General features: G+C 34.6%; 1 pseudogene; it reads left to right on the top strand.

Annotated features, from left to right (window-relative positions):
• Positions 1 to 7,879: 7,879 nt before the first annotated feature.
• Positions 7,880 to 21,065, top strand: LOC127671014 (vomeronasal type-2 receptor 116-like; annotated as a pseudogene).
• The last annotated feature ends 243 nt before the right edge of the window (positions 21,066 to 21,308 follow it).

Raw genomic sequence — 21,308 nt, 5'->3', positions numbered from 1 at the left:
TAACTTTCGTTGAATCAAGATGCAGAACTCTCATATCCTTCTCCAGCATTATGTTTGCCTACATGCTCGCCTTTTTTCCTGCTAGGAGGAAAATGTACTAAACTTCTGAAACTGTAAGACAGCCCCAATTAAGTGTTTGGTTTTGTAAAAGTTGTATTGATTATTTCATCAATTCTTAGTCATGGACAAATCTAATTTATAAATACAAAGAGTGATTTTAGGGTCGTGAAGATTTTACACAATTCTTCAGTCTTCTTCATTATGTAAGAATTAGTACTGTGGAGAAATATTATGACTTCATTTAGTACAGTGAAACCTTTGTATACATCTGTAATCTTTATCATTATGAAAGCATGCATGATGGAGGGAAATTGCATAAATTACAGCAGTGTGATAAAGCCTTTGGGGTCCACTGAGGTTCAACACAACTCAAACACCAGGAAAAGGCAAAGGATAAGAAATTATTTTAATCAAGTAAGAACTGATAAATTAGGACCAGAAAAATACACTCCAACGCTTATCTGAAATATTTCACCCCTACTCGCACTGAGCCAGAAAGTTATACAGTTTCCACTCTTGAAAACCACAAACACCAGTGCCAAGTTTCATCTCCATTTCTTCTCAATCACTATTGTTTGCTATTGTTAGTCTATGTCAACTGATACAGAATGTAGTTTTTTCTAGTCTATCATAGCCATGTGTTCTGTGGTTAGGAACAGACATCATATTTTGAGGAATAAAACAGGAGTAACAGAAATTATTGTAATGATCAGATTTCATGTTCTGGGGAACAAAACTTGAATATAAATATCTATTGATATATATTATCAATTACTCAGGTCAGCTATCACCTGGCCCTTATTTTGGTATGAACTAATGATTAAATGGAGGTTGGTAACAATCAGGCATTCCTTAGGACAATTTTTATTTGCTTGTTTCCAACATTTATATATTATAGTCATGTTCAAATATATAACAGATGGCTAGGCAGTGGTGGTGCACGTCTGTTATCCCAGCACTTGGGAGGCAGAGGCAGGCAAATCTGAGTTCGAGGCCAGCCTGGTCTACAAAGTGAGTTCCAGGACAGCCAGGGATATACAGAGAAACCCTGTCTCGAAAAAATCCAAAATCCAAAAAACCAAATATATAACAGAATACATATGGACAAAAAATCTTACAAATGTAATAAATGTTATAAAATATTTTTACAACTCATTTATTGATGATTTTATAAAACACATCCTGGAATGAAATGCTGTGCATAAGCAATATGTTAAAGCCTTTGTATGTATAAAATTGTAGTCTTAGAAAAATACTTTGAAAAAGTCATGAGAAAAAGTCATAATTCAGATAAACCCTATAAACATAGATGATATGTTAATGTTTTTCACTTTCTGGTATCTTTACTCAAGAGTAAACTCATTAGTATGCAATCAATTTACTAAAGCCTATGTAACTATATTACAATTTTCGTTGAAGACATTCAAGAATACCAAAAGTAATTTGTGAGTACAAAGACTTTGGCAAGATCTGAAGCAACACACTCATATTGTTTTACTGAAGACTATTTTTCTAAAAACACTGTGATGAATGTCAAGAATCATTTCAAACTTTTTGATGTCCATCAATTTTATTTTCACTTGTAAACATGTATTGAGAAAAGACACATAAAGGCAACAGTAAGGAAACCTTTTTATATTTCACAATTCTCTTAAGTTACATGAAAGATCTTTTGCAGGTGTAAGAATTTGTGGCATTGTACTAGTACCTTTTATGTTGTAATGATAAAATATGTCTAATGCAACTTCCGAAAGAATTTAATTAGGTTTAAGATTCCAGAGGGATGTGGGTTGACCAAAAAAGTGGAAACACAGCAAGTGTCTTGCAAATGGGATAATTAGCCTGAGTCAGGCTAATTATCCAATGCAAGTGTTCATCTAAGTGTTCATCTCTGGATCATAAACACACAACCAAGATAAATACACTCAGCATATTTTATTCTTTTATTTGCACATACTTTCAAAAACATATTTAAAATGAAAGACTTGGAAGGGAAGAAGCAGGATAGGTATTGAGAGAGGACAAGTAATAACAAAATATACATTAATTAAAAGGTCAAACAATTTTCAATAAAAACACAGCTAGATAGGCAGCATACTAGTCAAGAAAACTGAGGTTTGTTAGAGAGAAGATAAGCTTCATTCCCTGAAAACATTTGGTAAACCAATTGTGTCCTGTAACCCCAGTTCCAAGGGATGGAATGCTCTTTCTGGTCTTATACACTAAGACATCGGTGTATAAGCAGATGTATACAGGCATCGGTGCACATAAAACAAAATTGAAGGTTAAAAGGAATGTTCTATTGTGCTGACTTAGCCCTGAGACAGGGAGAGGTCATGACTTGTCTACATCAACAACTTCTGGTCTGGATTTAGAATCAGCTGTGGAAATTCTTAAATCCAGCCTTCTAAGAGGAAAAAAAGAAGCCATATTCTAAAGATTGAATAACACAGCATAGCTCTTCTTCTGAGATCTCAACCCACAGTGCTGCTTTCCTTGAAGTTTTCTGTATTTGTGTTCTCTGTCTTCTCATGTGTGAGAACTGTTCCATTAGTACTTGTTTTCAATCTACCCTTTAGATTACTCACATGATCTAAAAGACATATCTCCTTTGTTATAGTGTGTAGACTTGTACTCTCCTGTCACTATTGCACTATCAAATGTATACCATTGGGCCTGAAAGTAAAAAAGCCGTGAGGTTGAAAGCAAATTCTCTTCTAGGCTGGTCTTCTTTGACTTTTACCAGAAAAGAATGCATGCTATTATTACATTGATTTTTTTTCTATTAGCTCCTTAAGTGTGTGGAGTATTCTAGAACAGCTATATGTGACTTCTTTTTAAAAACGAATCTAAGACAACCTGTCCTATATTTGACTGTGAACTAAACAACTCTTTACTCAATGATTACTTGGTCAGGGAAAAAATATAGAAAGAAATGAAAGACTTCCTGAAATTTAATGAAAATATTGACACATCATACATAAACTTATGATACACAAGAAAAGCATGGCTAAGAGGAAAGTCCATAGCACTTAGTGCCCAGGTTAAAAAAAAACTGGAGAGATCTTACACTAACAACTTAACATCACATCTGAAAGGACTAGAACAGAAAGAAACAAACTTACCCAAGAGGAGTAGAAAGCAGGAAACAGAGAAACTCAGGGTGAAATCAACCAAATTGACACAAAGAAAATAATACAAAGAATCATCAAAACTAGAAGCTGGTTCATTGAGAGATTCAACAAGATGCATAAATCCATACCCACACTAACTAAAGGGCTGAGAAGAAGTATCCAGATTATCAAAATCAAAAATGAAAAGGAAGACATAACAACAAAAGAGGAGGAAATTCAAAAATTCATCATATTCTACTACAAAAGCTTATATTCAACAACACTTCAAAACCTAGATGAAATGGATGACTTTCTAGACAAATAGTACACACCAAATTGAATTAAGAGCAGGTAAACAGCCTAAACAGGCCCATATCACCCAAAAAATAGAAGCCATTAAAAACCTCAGAAACATAAAATGCCCAGGGCCAGATAGATTTAGTGCAGAATTCTTCCAGAGTGTTAAACAAGATTTTTTCTCAAGCTATTCCATAAAAAGAAACGGACACTCTCTAACTCATTCTATGAAGTCACAATTATTCTAATAACTAAACCAAACAAGGACCCAAACAAATAAGAAAACTTCAGACCAATCGCCTTTATGTATATCAATACACAAATACTAAATAAAATTCCTGACAAATCCAAGAACATTTAAAAACTATCATTAACCACAGTGAAGTAGGATTCCACCCAGGGATGCAAGGCTTGTTTAATATATGAAAATCCATTAATGTAATCCACTATGTACACAATATCAAAGGAAAAAATCACATGATCATCTTTTTAGAAGAAGAAAAACCATTTGAGAAAATACAACACCCATTCATGGTTAAATATATTGGAGAGATTAAGAATTCAAGAGCCATACCTCCACATAATAAAAGCAAGTTACTACAAACCAACAGCTAATATCAAAATAAATGGAGACATAACTGAAACAATCCCACTAAAGTCAGGGCCAATATAACGATGCCCACTCTCACATATCTATTCAATATAGTAATTGAAGTGCTAGCTAGAACAAGGAGACAACAAAAAGAGTTCAAGTAGATATAAACTGGGAAAGAATAAATAAAGTTATCACTATTTGCAGATAAGATAGTATACATAAGCGACCACAAACATTTTGCCAGAGAAATTCTCCAGCTGAAAACAACTTCAGCAAAGTAACTGGATATAAAATTAATTCAAATAAATCCGAAGCCTTTCTTTATACAAATGAAAAACAGGCAGGCAAAGAAATTAGGGAAACAACTCTTTTCATAATAACCACAAACAATACAAAAGATCTTGGGGTAAATAAAACAAAAAAAAAATGAAAGAGCTGTATGAGAATAACTACAAGTCTCTCAAGACAGTAATAAAAGTAGACCTCAGAAAATGGAGCAATCTCCCATATTCATGGATTGATAAAATTAACATATTAAAAATGGCCGTCCTAGCAAAGGCAATCTATAGATTCAATGCATTCCACATCAAAACCACAACACATTTCTTCATAGACATAGAAAGTGTAATTCTCAAATTCATCTGGAAAAAAAGAAAAGCAAAAACAAGTCTTAACAATATAAATACTTCAGGAGGCATCAGAATCCCTGATCTCAAGCTGTACAACAGAGAAATGGGGATAAAAACTGCATGGTATTTGTACAGAGACAGTCAGGTTGGTTAACGGTCTAGAATAGAAGATCCAGAAATAAAACCACATACTTGATCTTTGACAATGAAGCCAAAAATATACAGTGGAAAACAGCATGCATCTTCAATAAAGTGTGCTGGCCTAACAGGCAATCTGTATTAGAAAAATGAATATAATCCCATATTTGTTATTTTAGACAAATCTTAAGCCCAAGTGGATCACACCCCTCAACATAAAACTGGATACATGTATTCAAATAAAAGGAAAATTGGGAAAGAACCTTTAATTCACCTGCACAGGGGTATATTTCTTAAGAAAGAATTCCAACTGCTCAAGCAAAAAGATCAAGAATTGTTAAGTGGGGTCTCATGAAATTGGAAAGTTTCTGTAAGGCAAAGGGCATAGTCAAGAGCACAAATATGAAAACTACAGATTGGAAAAAAAGTCTTCACTATTCCCTCATTCTGTAGAAGGCTAATATATAAAATATATAAAGAAATTAAGAAGCTAACCACCAAGAAACCAAACAATCATATCAAGAAATGGGTATTGACACTAACACAAGATAATTCACAAAATCGGAATCTTGAATGGCTGAGAAGCACCTAAATAAAAGTTCAGGATTCTTAGTCATCAGAGAAATGCAAATCAAAACAACCCTGATATTCCACCTTATACCAACCACAATGGCTAAGTTCAAAAATTTAGGTGACAACCCACATTGGTGAGGATGTGAAGAAAGAGGAACACTTCTCCATTGCTAGTAGGATTGCAACATGGTAAAAACATTCTGGAAATCAATTTGGAGATTCCTGAACAAATTGGAAATAGATCAACCTGAAGACCGAGATATACTTCTTTTGAGCATTTACCAATACATTACCCTACCACAGGGTCATGTGTTTCACTTACTGTTATTTGTGTTGTCTAGTACCTCTCAAAATCCTAGATGTCCCACAACAGAAAGATGAATACAGAAAATGTTGTTTATTTACACAATAGAATACTACTCAGCTATTAAGGAGGATATAATGATTTTTTTCATACAAATAGATGGAACTAGAAAATATCACCCTGGGTCAGGTAACTCAGGCCCAAAACCATATGCATATTTTGTACTTACCAATAAGCAGACATTTGTCAAAAAGTACAACATTAACAGGATACAAGAGGTTAACATTAACAGGAACTCAAGGAGGTTAACAAACTGAACCAATCACACTTGGGAGGGACAAGAAAGCAATCACAAGAGTTCAAAGGACCTTCAGTGGGAAAGGAAATAGGGAGGGGAAGACGGGAAACCTGATCAGGTAATGAGGGGAAGAGAAATGAAGTTCTGAGGGACAGCAGAATGATTCAAAAGAGGCAACATCAGGAAGCATGTGGTGGGGCAACCCTATAGAATGTACCAGAGACCTGAGAGGTGAGACACACTTAGATGAAATGCCCTACTGTAAAGAGAGAGAACTTGGAGAATCCACCTACAGTAGAATGGCAGGGCATCAAGTGGAGGGATGGGGTTGCCATCCAATAGTCAATAACTGTGAACCACAAATGTACCTGTTTGAAAAAACAGTAGGGACAAAAGTGGAGAGGTACCTGATGATGATGAGGTCCATTTACAGGCCCAAATTGAGATCCAGCTCAGAGTGAGGACCCAAGGCCTGACACTATTACTGAGTCTATGGTGTTACAAAGAGGGACCTATGAAGGCTCAAAATTTTCCCAATTTTCCCAAGGTTTGCAAAACTACTAAAAATATTCAAATTGACAGTCATAATTCAACCAAAGTATGAAACAAATGTTTATTCATAGTATCTAAGATGGTACAATAAACTCCATAGCAATATTTTATTATAAGCCAGTGCCATTGCAACCATTACAAAAATGGAGTTAAAGATTCAATTCTGTGTGAAGATTGTGGGCCAAAAATAATGTAGTTGAAGCAAATATAAACCAAATTCAATGTTCGATCTGTGTCACTCATAGTAATCTAACCAAATTACATCAGTTGGCAAAACAGACATACATATGTGTTGTTGCAATGTAATCCAAGAGAGGACCATTTCAAAACAAACACCAACTTGACATGGTTGTAAAATATAAGATATACACTAATATTAGCAATACAATTCTCTATCAGAAATGGCACATTGATTCTTTCATTTCTTTGAGAAAAATATGTGAAATTGTTTTCAAATTCTAAAATAGTTGTTAACAAACATCAACAAAAAATGTTTTATCAAATGCCACTGACTGCCAAGGACTGATTATCAGCCAAGAGATCAGCATAATAACTAAGTGAATGTCTGCACAGGTAGTGATATTGGACAGAATGGGTGATGAATCTTTACAAATACAGGAATTTTTGATTTAGTGTAATGATGTGTTCCCCAGATAACAGAAATCACAGAAAGTTTGAAGATATTTTGTAAACATGGGTAGCATACAATAGTATATGAACAACAGAGAGAATGTTCAACTCCTGGCTCAATGTTTCATGTGAGACTGTGCTTCTCTACACTAGACAATGGAAGACATAATGTCCCATGATTCTTCTCAGAGTGTGAATGATATTGAACTTTTATGACTTTCTAACCTTTGCCTATGGACGTTCTGCTGAAATCCATTGTGTTTATACATATGGTTGTTGACACATATTCTGGCAAAAGCTGTCCAGGAGAAATTGTCCTTGGGAATTATACCACGAATATGAATGAAATCATGGCACCTGAGGATGGAGAACATGATCTCCAAAATATGTTTTCCGATATATGAATGAAGTCATGGCACCTGAGGAAGGCTAGCATGATCTTCAAAACATGTTTTCAGAAATGTTTTTATCAAAAGTTTTCAGACCTCAGATGTAGTGCTTGAGGCTAGAATTTTCCTGACGTGTCCAGGGAGAATGACATAGGATGAATGCGAATGAACAGTTGAATAAAATTGAGTATAGCTCCATAGAGCAATAGCCTTAAAACAGACACATTGGAGTAAATGTGTGTGATGTTTGTCTGCATAAGGAAAAGATTAAACAACTGCTCCATTAGAGCGCCCAGCAGACATGAAGAAGCTGTCTATTTTTGCTATTTCCTTTTTGCTCCTAATGCTTTCTTTCATCTTGTGCTGTTTGACTGAACCCAATTGCTTTTGGAGGGTAAAGAATAGTGAAGATAATCATGGAGATATGAGAACTGACTGTGGTTTTTTTCCTTCGGACAATCGAGGGACCTATTGACAATATTTATGATGACATTTTTGAATTTAGGTAAGTCATTAACATTTATTACCTGATTCAATGTTATGAATTAAAATACTTATCTATGTACACAAACAGTGGAGTTCTGTCCTGTTCTTTCTACTCTAACTTTAGGAATCACTGAAAATTAAGTATAATATCAATCACTATTTGATATTATACTAATTTGAATGATTTCAAATGTGTCACAGTTTAGTTTAGCTTTAATATATTGGGCTCTAGATCTCATGGAGATATCACATAGACAATGAGAGAGACTACATCCTATCTTTCAGTCTTTGTGAATATCATTTCTAGAAATAGGTTTCCTAATCTGCCATGATTTCACAATTCTCACCTTTGGCAACAGTTCAATATGAAGACAAAATGCCACTGCCTATATTCAACTGTCTACCAATGATGACTGTATGAGCATGCATCTAAATGCCTTCCTAAAATGGTTGTATAATTTTCATCTCCAATAGTTGGACATAGATTCATTCATTGAAATATTTGTGTATAGGCAGGTCTACTACATCTTCTTTCATATATAACATATGTACACTTGTGAATATACTTACACATTGCATTTTAAAATCGTTTTTGTATGAATCTCTCCTGCCATTCTGGAATTGACATTGAATATGGAAAAAGACAGTCAGTCATAATATGTTGCTACCAGAATAATCTTTTGGTCCAATTTTGCAAATGCCCATCTAGGTAATAGACTTATCATCACTATCTGGTAAATAGTAAATATTTCTATTATTTCGTGAATAACTATAGCATTAGAAAAAATGTAGACGAATAAATGTAGTACTTGCTCATAAAAAGCTGTTTTGATTGTGGCACCATAGTTCTGAGATCCCAAGTATGATATATTATCATCGATGACTGCAGATCGTCAATGTGTCTGTGTCTCCTTTGTCTATCTCTGACTCTTACCCCATCTCTTATTCAATTTTCACATCTTCCAGATTAAAAAAATACATTTTCCAATTGTTAGCAACAGTACAATGCATAAACGTTGATAATGATGGTGGCTGCAATTTATTATACTTCTCTGTTAGGTTAGTAGAAATTTCATTTCTGATGCATTCTGTATTATTCCACACCTCATTGGAAAAATAGTGGAAATCCTCATTGGTGACCCATTTATAAGCCAAACCAAGGTTTAAAATACAAATAAATGAACTGTGTCAATACACTGTTCAGGTTTAGAAAGAAAATCTTATTTGCAAGCTCTCAAGTGAAAAATATAAATTTCACCAAATGAAAAGAATAGATATATTTATCCTGAGTAGAGGTAATTGCTAATAGTAACAGATGAACTACCAACTGTGCTGGGTTAGATGAACACATTTCATATGGAGATAGGATGACTGTGCTCAGGCATAATTTAAAGGATCTCAAAGAATAAGGAAGACTGAGGTGTTAAGAGAAATGTTATACCAGTTTTGCGAAATTGACATAGTAACAACACACTAAAAGGTAACATTAAATTAATGTGTAAAAGAACATAAATGATAATATTCTGGTTACGTACTATATTGTATCATTTTGAATATTTTGAATTGGATAAATATATTTAAATGTAATATATCTTAAAATCATTATTCAGTTTGTTGAATATTAATAGTCGAAAATTAAAATCGTGAACAATATTGTCCATAATTCCCAAATAATATTTTGTATGGTTGGAAACAATTTAGTATGCAAAATTGACATAGTATACTCAGGTATGGATATTATTAGATATGCATTAATAATATCTTAGTGTTTTAAAATATAGAATATAAAATTTTGATGTATTTTTTGATTCTCAAAATAATCAATATTATTAAGATGCTTGTTGTATAAAACCCATTCAAATAATCAAATAAATTTAATGTGAAACTCTTATGTCTTTCATATTTGTTTTAATTCTTACTTTTTATGTATATGCAGAATTATATATCCAAGGTTATTTTACAGCAGTCTTACTCAAGAGGATTATAACAAGGATGACATTCAGAGATAAAGCGATTTTCTTGAATACAAAATTTATCATATCATATTATTCAATGCATATGAATTCTGAAATTGTATTTAGTTCTAAATATATCTAGTATATGAGGCTTATTTCAAGACATTTAGAGAGTACTTTAGCATGTCTTATATTGAAAACTTTACTGCAATTTATGTTTCAATCATCTCCCTTAGTATTCATTATGCCTTATTTTAGAATGCCAGAAAGAAGATATGAGTTTTTTATGGTAATGTTTTTTGCTACTGATGAAATCAACAAGAATCCTTATATTTTACCCAACATGTCTTTGTTATTTGTCAACATTGTTGATCTGTGTCAAGATACATTGAGTGTTTTGGATCAATTATATTCACCAGAATACAATAGATGGTATTTTGTGAATTATGTCTGCCGAGAAGATGGACTTTGTGATGTAGACCTTACAGGAATATCATGGAAAACAACTTTAAAACTGACAGTTCAATCTAGGACACCAAAGGTAAGAAAGTGTGACACTGAATGAGTTAGCAACATTAAATTCCATTTACAGGTGTCTACAAGAAGCCTTGGGCAACATTCATTTATGAGTGTTCTGCTATACACACCCGCACACAAACACACACACATACACACACACACACACACAGACACACACAGACACACAGACACACACACACACACACACACACACATTATATAGAAACAAATTAAATAAATAGATCATAGATGTTTTGGGCAAACAGGCCAAACTTTGTTGTAGGAAATTCAGAATTTTTAGGAATCGTCTAGAATCTGTTAGGAATAATACATTATATTCCTTGTATAATCTTACAGTCCTCAATAAGAGTTCTGAAATGTGAGTAGTGTTACTTGTATATGAGTCATTTAATCATAGCAATCATATTCCTGATGTGGATGTTTTGTCCTCTCTTCTACATTCTTTAGGTTTTCTTTGGGCCATTTAATACTAACCTTAATGACCATGACCAGTTTCCCTATCTCCATCAGATAGGCCCCAAGGAAACACATTTGTCCCATGGCATGGTCTCCTTGCTGCTTAATTTTAGATGGACTTGGATAGGACTGGTCACCTCAGATAATGACCAGGGTATTCAGTTTCTCTCAGAGTTGAGAGAAGAAATGCAAAGGCATGCGATCTGTTTAGCTTTTCTGAATGTGATCCCAGAAACCATGGAGATGTACATGACAAAGGCTATGATATATGATAAACAAATTATGACATCTTCAGCAAATGTTGTTATCATTTATGGTGAAAAGAATTCTACTTTAGAAGTCAGCTTTAGAAGGTGGGAATATTTGGGTTCTCGGAGAGTCTGGATCACAACCTCACAATGGGATGTTATCACAAATAAAAAAGAATTCAGCCTTGATTTCTCCCATGGGACTATCACTTTTGCACACCACAGAGGTGAGCTTGCTAAATTTAGAAATTTTATGCAAACAATGAACTATAACAAATACCTTGTAAACATTTCTGAGTCTATGCTGGGGTGGACATATTTTAATTGTTCAGTCTCTAAAAACATCAATAAAATGGATAATTTTGCATTCAATAACACATTGGAATGGCCAGCACTGCACAAATATGACATGGCCCTGAGTGAAGAAGGTTACAATTTGTATAATGCTGTGTATGCTGTGGCCCACACCTACCATTAACTACTTCTTCAACAAGTAGAGTCTCAGAAAACAACAGGTGTCAAAGGAGAATTCACTGACTGCCAGCTGGTAAAGTTTCTTACATTTTATTATGCTTAGAGATATCAATGTGATCTTTTAAATGGTCCCAGAGAAACACATGTCCATTTATTAGAGATTATTCTTCCATTAGAAATATTTCTACATTGAAAAACTCCCCAATTAATCTTTCACATGGATTAATATGAATTTCAAGTATTACACTTAATAGGAGACAATACATTTTTTAAGATAACAGAGACTTTTGTGAAAACGTGTCTCAACATTTCCACAAGTGATTTTAAAGTTTAAAATATGAGACAAGAGTTTTGTCATGAAAACCTTAAGTGATGACAACACTAGAATACTTTTTTAAAGAATAATTTCTCAAGAATCAATACATGTGTATTAACTAATAGTTACTCTTTTAAATTTTCGATTATTTACAAATCCATAAGTGAATAATACTATACATTTTATTAAGTTTATATTATTTCATATATGTTTACTCTCTATACATGAAAGACTCAACAACCAATGTTTATTTTCACACACATTCAGAATCCTTCTTTATTTGCACATACATGGTTTCATTTTTTAAACAATTTTTTAGTCATTTTTTGACAAATGGGTGCACATAAACACACACACACACACACACACACACACTGATACACCATGTTACTAGTGATCTCATAATCACTTTTTTCTAGCATGTATTAGCATTGAACTTTAATAATAAGTATATTAATGTTCAATCATCCATGATGTGCAATGCCTTTACTATGTGATTACTTTAATTCACTGTCTTTTTGTAAAGTCATTAAAGATTTAGGAGAAAAATCTCAAATTTTTCTTCCCTTTATTGATGTGCATATGTAAGCATCTAAAGATGGATCTCATTTAGGTGTCTTCCGTGCTGAAAACTAGGGTATTTACTAACCCTGTTGGAGAACTGGTGAGCATGAACCATAGAGAAAACCAGTGTGCAGAGTATGATATTTTTATCATTTGGAATTTTCCACAAGGCCTTGGATTAAAAGTGAAAATCGGAAGCTATTTTAGTTGTTTTCCACGTAGCCAACAACTTCATTTATCTGAAGATTTGGAGTGGGCCACGGGAGGAACATCAGTGGGTACAATTATTATTTTTTCTGTTTATCTACATTTTAAAATATGAGGTGATGAACTATTAGCTTGAAAAAGACCATTCTCAGTTACAAGCACCAAAATTTGATCTCTCTCATTTTCATGTAAATCTGGTCTTAGAGATCAAAGCCTCTGGATTCCATGTTCAGTTTCACCCACATGCCTATTCACCACTCAGGAATATATTTATTAAATTCGTATATATAATTAAAATTTTATAACTCTATTTAAACTACAGAATTTGCAGAATCGGTGTGAACATATTTATAGCCAAATTGAAAGTAGTATGTATTCATTAACAGAAATCTTTTTCTAGATTCAACGTTTCCATTTTTAATATATATATATACATATATGTATATATGTATATGATATATGCATAATATGTATGTATATATAGGACTTTTTAATTTTTATTGAATATTTTCTTTATTTACATTTCAGATATTATCCCCTTTTCTTGTCTACCCCCAGAAGCCCCCTATGCAATTCTCCATCCAAGTGCCTCTATGAGGGTGTCCCCATCCATCCACCCAATCTATCTTACATCCCTGGCATTCACTTACACTGGAACATCCAACCCTCCTAGGCGCACAAACTATTCCTCCTGCTGACATCTAACAAGTCCATCCTCTTCTTCCTATGCAGCTGGTCCCATGAGTTCCTGCATGTGTACTATTTGGTTGGTGGTCCAGTCCCTGAGAGTTTGGCTGGGTGAGACTGTTGCTCCCCAAATGGGACTGTAAATGTCCAAAGTTCCTTCAGTCCCTTCCCCAGTTCCACTCTCAAGGACCCCTAAGCTCAATCCAATGGTTGACTGTGAGCATCCACCTTTGTATTTGTCAGGCTCTAGAAGAGCCTTTCAGGAGACAGCTATATCAGGCTCCCGTCAGAAAGCACTTCCCTGCATCCACAATAGCATCCATGTTTTAGGATTGTATATGGGATGGATCCCCAGGTGGGGCAGTCTCTTTATGATCTTTTTTCAGTCTCTGCTTGACACATTGTCTCCATAATGCCTCCTGTAAATATTTTGTCCCCCTTCTAAGAAGGACTGAAGCATCAACAAATTGGTCTTCACTATTCTTCAGGTTCATATGGTCTGTGAATTGTATCTTGGTTAGTCAGAGTTTCTGGGCTAATCGTCAACTTATCAGTGAGTACATTCTATGCGTGTTCATTTGTGATTGTGTTACCTCACAGAGGGTGATATATCCTAGTTCCATCCTTTTGCATAAGAATTTCATGAATTATTTATTTATAATAGCTGAGTAGAAACCAACTGTGTAAATTCACATTTTCTGTTTCCATTCCTTTGTTAAAGGACATCTGTTTTCTTTGAGCTTCTGTCTATTATAAATAGGGCTGCTATGAACATAATGTTTAAAATGCTGTCTTTTTCCTCTAGAAGGCTTTAGCTCCTTTGTGAAATATTAAGTGATCATAATTGTGTAGGATCAATTCTTTGACCTCAGTTTTACTCTAGTGTTCTTCCCCGTAACAATCCCATGCAAATTTTTCACTATTTGCATTGTAGTGCAGCTCGAGGCTAGGGACTATGATTTTCCCAGAACTTCTATTATGGTTGAGAATTGTTTTCGCTATCCTAGGTTATTTTCTTATTACGAGAATTGCTCTTTCTGACTATATGAGGAATTGTGTAGAAATTTTGATAGGGATTTCATTTAATTTGTATATTTCTTTCAGCATGATAGACATTTTTATCAAAGTATTCCTACCATTCCAGGAGGAGGGAAGATCTTTATATCTCATGAATTATTCTTTAGTTTCTTACTTCAGAGACTTTAACTTCTTGTCATACAGACCTTTCACTTGTTTGGTTAGAGTCACAGCAAGATACTTTATATTGTTTATGACTAGTGTGAAGAGTGTTGCTTCACGAATTTCTTTCTCAGACTGTTTGTTCTTTGAGTATAGGAAGGTTGCTGATTTGTTTTAGTGGATTTTTTATCTGGTCATTTTTATGAAATTGTTATCAGCTATAGGAGTTCTCTGGTGGAATTTTTGAGGTCATTTAAGAATTCTATCATATCATCTGTAAATATTGATATTTTGACCTTTCCTTTATAATTTGCAACTCTTTGACCTCTCTTTGCTGTCTAATTGCTCTGGGTAGAATTTTGAGTACTTTACTGAATAATGGTGGAAAGAGTGGGCAGCCTTGTCTAGTACCTGGTTTTAGTGGGATTGCTTAAAGTTTCTCCCTATTTAGTTTGATGTTAGCTACTGGTTTTCTGTATATTGATTTTACTATGTTTAGTTATGTGCCTTGAATTCCTGATCTTTCAAAGTCTTTTATCATGATGGGATGTTGGATTTTGTCAAATGCTTTCTCAGCATATACTGAAATGATCATGTGTCCATTTTGTTTGAATTATTTTATATAGTGGATTATGTTGATAATTTCCTTACATTGAACCATCCCTGTTTCCCTGAGATGAGGCCTACTTAATGGTGATGAACATTTTGCTGCATTCTTGAATTCAGTTTTTGAGGATTTAATTAAGTACATTTGCACTGAGCTTCATATGGGAAATTGGTCTGACGTTCTCTTTCTTTGTTGGGTCTTTGCGTGATTTTGGTATTGACATAACTTTGGATTCATAGATCAAATTTCATCTTATTCCTCCTGTTTCTATTTTGTGGAATACGTGGGAGTATATTGGTATTGGGCATCTTTAGAAGATCTGAAAGAATTCCGTACAAAAATTGTCTGATCCTGAACATTTCTTTGTTGGGAGGTTATTAATGATGGCTTCTATTTTTGGGGGGTGTTATGGGACTGTTTAGACCATTAATTTGATCCCGATTCAAATTTGTTTTTGGTATCAGTCTAGAAAATTGTCCACTTCATCCATGTTTTTCAGTTTTGTTGAGTATAAGCCTTTGCAGTAGGCTTATACTCTAAAAATCAAAAAATGATATTTTGAATTTCCACAGTTTCCATTATTATGTCTCCCTTTTCATTTGTGATGTTGTTTATTTGGAACATGTCTATGTGCCCTCTGGTTAGACTACCTAAGGGTTTATCTATCTTGTTGATTTCATGAAAATACCAGCTTCTGGTTTTGTTTTTACTTTGTACAGATCTTTCTTTTTCTTGCTTGATATCAGACCTGAGTTTAAAGATTTCCTGCTGTCTACTTCTATTGGTTGTATCTGCTTCTTTTATTTTTCTAGATCTTTCAGATGTGCTGTTTATCTACTAGTGCATGCACTCTCCAATTTCTTTTTGGAGGCACTCAAAGCTGTGAATTTTCCTCTTAGTTTTAATTGTGACACATTAGTTTTGGTATGTTGTGCCTTCATTTTCTTTAAATTTTGATGAGTCTTTTACTTCTTTATTTCATCCTTGAACAAGTTATCATTTAGTAGGATATATTTCAGCTTCCATGTGTATGTGGTCTTTATGTAGGGTTTTGTTGTCATTGTTGTTGTTGTTGAGGTTGATTTTATGGAAGACCAGCCTTAGTCTGGGGTGATCTGTTAGGTTGAGTGGGACTATTTAAATCTTCTTATATCTGTCGTGGCCTGATTTGTGTCTGATTATACTATATAGGTGCTGAGAAGTAGGTATATTCCTTTGTTTTAGTATGTAATGTTTTATATGTATATATATATATATATATATATATATATATATATATATATATATATATATATATATCAGTTAAATCCAGTTAGATTCACTGTGTCTCTGTAGATTTTTTGTTTCTCTGATCTGTCAATTGATGAGAGTGGGGTGAAGTTTCCCACTATAATTTTGTGGAAGCAATGTGTGCTTTGAGCATTAGTAAAGTTTCTTTTATGAATATGGCTGCCCTTGCATATGGATTATAGATGTTCAGAATTAAGAGCTCTTCATAGAAGCATTTTCATTTAGTGAAGATGAAATCTCCATCATTATGTTTTGTTAATATCTTTTGAATGAAAGTCGATTTTTTATGGCTATTCTAGCTTTTTTTTGGGGGGTGGGACTACTAGCACACAAAATTGTTTTCAAGCCTATTACTGTGAGGAATTGGTTATCTTTGTCACTGAGGTGTGTTTCATGTAGGAAGCAAAATGTTGGTCTCTATTTATATAACCAGTCTGGTAGTCTGTGCTTTTTTGGGAGGGGGCATTGAATTTATTTATGTGAAGACATAATAAGGAAAAGTTATTCTTGTTTCCCATTTTTCTTGTTATTGTTGTTTCGTGGTTGTTGTTGTTGTTAGAGGTGGAATTATGTTTTCTTGGCTTTTGGTTTTGTTAAAAAAAAGATTGCTTTCTTGCTTTTTCTATGGAGTAGTTCTCCCTTTGTGTTGGATTTTTCAATTTTCTATTCTTTGTAGGGTTGAATCGGTGGAAAGATGTTGTGTAAATCTGATTTTGTCATGGAATATCTTGGTTTCCCCATCTATCTTATTTAAGAGTTTTGCTGTGTATACTACCCTGGGTTGTCATTTGTGTTCTCCTAAGCTCTGTATGACATGTCCCAAGGATCTTCGAGCTTTCATAGTCTCTGGTGAGAAGACTGGTGTAATTCTGATAGGTCTGATATTATATATTACTTGACTTTTTCTTACTGCTTTACTACTCTTTCTTAGTTTGTTGCATTTGGTATCTTGAATATTATTGAAAGAAGGAATTTCCTTTCTGGTCCAGTCTATTTGGAATTCTGGAGGCTTCTTTTATGCTGACGGTCAGCTCTTTCATTAGGTTAGGGACATTTTCTTCTTTAATTTTGTTGAAGATATTAATGGCTTATTTAGTTGGGAATCTTCACTTTTTTTCTATACTTATTATCCCTAGGTTTGGTCTTCCCATTGTGTCCTGTATCTCCTGGACATTTTGGGTTAGGGGAATTTTGAATTTTGCATTTTGTTTGACTTTTGCTTCAGTGTTTTCTCAAGTATCTTCTGCATCTGAGATTCTTTCTACTATCTCTTGTATTCTGTTGATGATGCTTTCATTTATAATTGCTTATCTATTTCCCAGGTTTTCTATCTCTAGGATTATCCTCCTTTGTGATTTCTTTATTGATTCCTTTTCCATTTTTCCAATCTCGATGGTTTTGTTCAATTCCTTTACCCTTTTGGTTCTGTTTTTGTGTAATTCTTTAAAGAATATTTGTGTGTCCTCTTTCTATTTTTTTATCTGTGTTGTCCTGATTTTCTTTAATGGAATTATTTTATGACTTTCTTAAAGTTCTCTGTCATCATCATGAGATGTGATTTTGAAACAGTTTAGCTTTTCTGGTGTGTTGGGTTATCCAGGCCTTACTGTTGTGGGAGAATTGGGTTCTGATGATGCCAAGCAGCTTTGGTTTCTGAGACTTATGTTCTGGCCTTGGCCTCTTGCCATCTGGAAATCTCTGGTGTTAGCTGGTCTTGCTATATTGAGTGTAGCTTGCTCCTCCTTCAAGCATTTGTGTCAGCACTCCTTGGAGAACTGATCGTTCCTGGACGAATTTGGGTATGGAGAGCTGTGGCTCAGGGTCAGCTCTGGGTGCAAAGAGAAACACAGAAGGATCTTTTCCCAGGCTTCTCAATTCTGGGCCCAGGGTGTTTCCCTAAGTACAGGCATGTTGGTCTTCCCTGTGGTCACGGTCTGGTCAGCACTCCTGTGAGCCCAGATCTCTCCTGGCACTATTTGGGTATGGAAAACTGTAGCACAGTATCAGCTGTTGGAGGTGTTGAACAGGATCAGACAATTTATATATTTTTGTTGGTTATTGTAATTGATTACTTTTCAAATCTTATCCCTCTTCCCAGTTCCCCTCCTCTGCCTTATCTGGTATTAGTGGGAGGGAATATGCTTGGTCCTGTGGAGGATTTATACCACAGCATAGAAGAAAGCTAGGGTGGTATGGCAGGGGTGTAATGGTATGTGCAAGAAACTCTTCACAAAAGCTGGGCAAAGGGGGGAGGCATATTGGGACTAAGATTTTCTTTTAAACGTAGGAAAAATAATTAATTTTATAAGTGCCCTGTAGAACGTACTTTTCCATATTCATCAAACAACTCTTTCGTGATTTACCCTACCTTCTATCTCTATACAACTCAATGTTCTATTGTTTATTTATAAATGATGAAAGAGAGACTGATGCCACATAAACATTGCTTTTAGATTAATCAGTTTAGGAAGGAAAAGTTTTGAATTTCTACAACATGAATGTTACATATATAATATCACATGATATAGTAAATGTTGGGTGACATTCATTGCATTGCAGTGTAATTTTAAATAATAAGGTGCCTGAAATTGTTAACTAATGCTTTTCATCAGAGGATTATTTATAACCATATCTATTAATGTCCCATATATCAATTTATAGGTTATTCTACATATGATGTATACCTGAAGTAGACACACACACATACACACTCATATCTTATAATATGTATGTATTGCCTCAGGTTCCCTCCTCTATGTGTAGTGTGCCATGTACTGCTGGATTCAGGAAAATTCATCAGGAAGAAACAGCAGACTGCTGCTTTGATTGTGTTCAGTGCCCAGAAAATGAGGTTTCCAATGAAACAGGTACATGCTTAGATGCAGAAGAAAACTTGAAGAATTTGAAGACATTCTCTTTCCCAACTAGAAATATGATGTGGCTTAACTGATACTGAAGAGCAAAAATCTCTGTGTTTCATAACTTTACCAATTATAAAGTATCAACTTTTTGGACCCAGCAAATAACCTGCAATATCTTCTACCAACAATTTATCTCTCACAATGTGATTGTTACTGATTTTATATTATATAGAACATGTTTACGGAGACAGACATTTTCAACAATTTTAAACAAAAATTTTAGGCATAAAGAAAGTTGACTATATGATCAGACCACAGTCTTTCCCTAGATCACCAGATTAGTCCTTGATAAAGGCCAGATGCTCAGGGTAAAGGCTGTTTAATTAAATATATTTTAAGAGCTTAGATGGTTTAAAGGATTAAGTGTCCCCTGTCCAAGAAAGACAACAGTGAAGATTTTAAGAATGCAACAAGACTGCACATTACCCTTGGCTGTGAGTAGTGAAATTATGGTTTGAGGAATTATATAATCTGAGATTGTGAATATCATTTTCTGTCATATTTTTCATTCTTTTTTAGTTTACTAAATACTTTTAGCTGTTCCATTCCCTATGATGGTGTTTGTTCCATCACAAAGCATAGTTTAATAGAGAACAATTATTAACTACATAAATATGATACCTTATAATGACTTATTGTTTTTCACCAGCAGATATGGAACAGTGTGTGAGGTGTCCAGACGATCAGTATGCCAACTTAGAGCAAACCCAATGTCTCCAAAGAGCTGTGACATTTCTGGCTTATGAAGATCCACTGGGGTTTGCTCTAAGCTCCATAGCCATGTCCTTCTCAGCCATCACAATTCTAGTACTAGTCACTTTTGTGAAGCACAAGGATGCTCCTATTGTGAAGGCCAATAACCGCATTCTCAGCTATATCCTGCTCATCTCTCTAGTTTTCTGTTTTCTCTGCTCATTGCTCTTCATTGGACATCCCAACCAAGCCACCTGCATCCTGCAGCAGACCATATTTGGAGTGTTTTTCACAGTGGCTATTTCTACAGTGTTGTCCAAAACAATAACTGTGGTCATGGCTTTCAAGCTCACTACTCCAGAAAGAAGGATGAGAGGGATGCTGACATCAGGGGCACCTAACTTCGTCATTCCCCTTTGTACCCTGATCCAACTTGTTCTCTGTGGCATCTGGTTGGTAAAATTTCCTCCCTTTATTGACAGAGATATACAATCTGAACATGGGAAGACTGTCATTATTTGCAACAAAGGCTCAGTCATTGTCTTCCATGTTGTCCTGGGATACTTGGGTTTCTTGGCTCTGGGGAGCTTCTCTGTGGCTTTCCTAGCAAGGAACCTTCCTGACAGATTCAATGAAGCCAAGTTCCTAACTTTCAGCATGCTGGTGTTCTGCAGTGTCTGGATCACCTTCCTCCCTGTCTACCATAGCACCAGGGAAAAGATCATGGAGGTTGTGGAGGTCTTCTCCATCTTGGCTTCTATTGCAGGGTTGCTAGGGTGTATCTTTGTCCCAAAGTGTTATATTATTTTAGTTAGTCCAGATTCAAATTTAGTACAGAAGTACAAAGATAAATTGCTTCATTGAACCTTTCATAGTATGAAAGTGTTAGATGATACCCAACTTAATTTTTCTTTATCTTAATGAAAGTAGAATTTAATCATAGAGAAATTTTAAGTAGTAAACAAATTTGAGCTTACAAATTGGATAGCACTTTCCATTGTGACATCAATTAGCAAAGCTTGGTGGAACATGATTTCATTTATAAGTACACAGTCCTGACGAAACTGAGAACTGGGAATCTCATTTGAGGAATGACTACCATCATTT

Source organism: Apodemus sylvaticus, chromosome 20, assembly GCF_947179515.1.
Source record: "Apodemus sylvaticus chromosome 20, mApoSyl1.1, whole genome shotgun sequence".
NCBI classification, from domain to species: domain Eukaryota; kingdom Metazoa; phylum Chordata; class Mammalia; order Rodentia; family Muridae; genus Apodemus; species Apodemus sylvaticus.
This window is presented reverse-complemented; position numbering and strand designations above follow the sequence as displayed.